The following is a 2,607-nucleotide window of genomic DNA, read 5'->3' as shown; positions in this document are numbered from 1 at the left end:
ACTCTAATTTTTGTAGATCGGAAAAAGAAAGAAAGATATTGAAAAAAAAAATTATGTGTGAATTTTTGGGGTAAAAGTCTCCCAAAATCTTGAATGAATAAGAGAAAAATTTTAAGATTTTATTTTAGTATTTTCTGCTTAAAAATTAGTACTCTAGAAACTTTTATAAACATCCTTAAAAGTTTATGAACAATTTGAATACCTCGAGATTTATAGAGACTTTTATAAAACTTTAATTAAATACATTATAACTTTTAAAGATTTTATCAGTCTATAAGAGTTTAAAAAGTCTACATTGAATACCCTTAAATTTTTTAAATTCCAAAAAGTCTTTAAAAGTCCCAAATAAAGAGTTAATTTAATGAATGCTCACCGAACTTTAACCTATACTGGACAATAAAATATAACCCACTGCTCACCCATCTATTCAATATCTTACCCGTTTATCACCCGTTTTATCTCTGTTATCTTCTACCAACAGAATATGCCATGTGTTCAACGAAAATATGACGTGGCAAGTAACAAATTTAATCACGCCAATTGGACCACAAATTAAAACCCGTTTTTTGCAGCTACATTTGAAACTCAAATTCAACCCCAAATCCATGAAGAACCCTAAAATTCGTCACCAAAATTCCAGCTTGAATCTTGATGTTTAGGAAATACACACACACAATTGACTCTAAAGAGAGGCTGATTAGTTGGTAGTATGTATGATTTCTTTATTCGCGAGAAGAAAGGGTGAATAAGGAGCTGACAGTTCGAATGAAATGGAACCTGAAATCCGATGCTCCACTAGGCTTCCACAACAAAGGAACTATGGCATTTTGAAACAAATAGATAGTGGAAAAGTAAACTCCCCTCAGATTTTTGACTCCAAAGAGGTTGATTAGTTGAGTGATTTTTATTTATTTATTTATTTTGCTGTAGGTTTTCACAACAATAAATTTTTTGGTTTGGTGATTGGTTATATTTTTTAATTTCACGTTGCATCCATGAGACTGGAATAATTTATTGAACTTTGTGTGTAAGAAAATTACTTGGCATCAACTTGTGGTCCCCTCCAATTCGAGATGATAATTGCAATACTAGAATAAATTCTTTTTTTTTTTTTTGGCAGAGAGTATGCAACGTTGGAGACGCTGGGTGTGCAATTGACATGGAATTGAATCAAATTCTTACAGAAATAGAATGAATGCAAAGAAAAGTGTCTTCATTATTAGTGCCACAAAACAGGGCTGATACAATCGATCACGTGCTTATTCGTTATGGACGTCTTGATCATTTGATTTACATAAAGGAAAATTGCCTTCATGATTGGAGCCACTATGTTAACATTTTTCCCTGTAGTGTAATAGGAAAATTGGTGGCTTGTGTTCTATGTATATTGAACCTATAAATGAATGGAATTTAATTTAATCCTTCATGTGTTTAAGGATTTAGTTTGAAATGTTAATCTTTTATTGTGTTTTGTATATGACAATTGCATTGAGCCTTAAGATGCTTTATGGTGCAATCAGGAGCATCAGCTATATGCCAATTGCTAGTTGATGAGTTGCTGCAATCTGAAGCATCAACTATGAGGATGCAATTGCACAGGTTAAATGCATTCTGATGCAAAGTTCTGATGCATCATATTGCATTTAACTTGTGCAATTTGATGTTTAAATGAATGCAAATTACAACACCAAATAGTTCGTTACCAATAACATCAAAAAAGCTTTCATTCATTCCATTAAGAAAGCACAGTAAAGTAATTCAAGTAGTTCATTACAACACCAACCAGCCTGTTGCAAAATATGGAATAACTTTTAAAGTAAAGAACTAAAAGTAACTTGGTGTTCTACTGAGTAGCTGCATTTTCTTGAATTTCAATATGTTGCAAAATTTCCACCATAGTTTGGAGTGGGATATCTTCAGTTGGGACTTGCACAAATGCTTCAGTTGTCGTGCATTTCTCTGTCCTCGAATAACCAGGTGTTAGCATGAATTGGAACTCGAACGGTGGAGGTGGTGGCGGTTGAACTTCATTTCTTGAACTCGTGTTTGATCTCCTAGGCGCTATCTTTGCTATGAAAAAAATGGAATAACCAAAATGAGCAAACAAATAATCAGTTTGGATACAAATTAAACCCAAGCCAATACTATTGCGAAACACAAAACACGTTAGGTTACCCTTAAATTTTGATCATTAATCTCACTAGAATTTTCTTGAATTGCACGTTCCACGTCATAAGCATTGCAATCCTAAATAAACGAACACATGAAATAATTATAATCATTCTGAGCAAACGAATAATTCTAAGCAAACGTATGAAATGTTTACAATTAAAATTATTTAAAAGAACACAATCCTCTTTGGGTACATTAGGCCTCTGATGGTATCGTTTGTTGTGCCCTGTTCCTCCACAGACACTACAAGTCATAAGCACGGATCCTCGTTTCTTCATTTTTACTTTTGAGCCTAAACGGGTGATGACATCTTTTTACTGTTGTCTCTTTTTCTTCTTTTGTTTTCTACCCCTTTTGGGCACACACCAACCTTGTGGTCTGATTGGTGGGGCGTCACTTGAAGGCCATAACTTTGAGCCATTTATAGGATTAATA

General features: G+C 33.5%; 1 long non-coding RNA gene across 2 annotated transcripts; it reads left to right on the top strand.

Moving 5' to 3' along the window:
* Nucleotides 1-559: 559 nt before the first annotated feature.
* LOC111365851 lies at nucleotides 560-1,473 on the top strand. 2 transcript variants are annotated; one of them, XR_002697508.1, is made up of 2 exons: nucleotides 560-884; nucleotides 1,121-1,473. It is a non-coding gene; the product is annotated as an uncharacterized LOC111365851 (long non-coding RNA). The 2 variants fall into 2 exon arrangements; XR_002697509.1 differs by having other exon boundaries at nucleotides 560-892.
* Nucleotides 1,474-2,607: the final 1,134 nt, after the last annotated feature.

The sequence above is a fragment of the Olea europaea genome, chromosome 17 (genome assembly GCF_002742605.1).
Source record: "Olea europaea var. sylvestris chromosome 17, O_europaea_v1, whole genome shotgun sequence".
Taxonomy (NCBI): Eukaryota; Viridiplantae; Streptophyta; class Magnoliopsida; order Lamiales; family Oleaceae; genus Olea; species Olea europaea.
The sequence above is the reverse complement of the archived record's forward strand: the minus strand, read 5'-3'. Positions and strand labels throughout refer to the sequence as shown.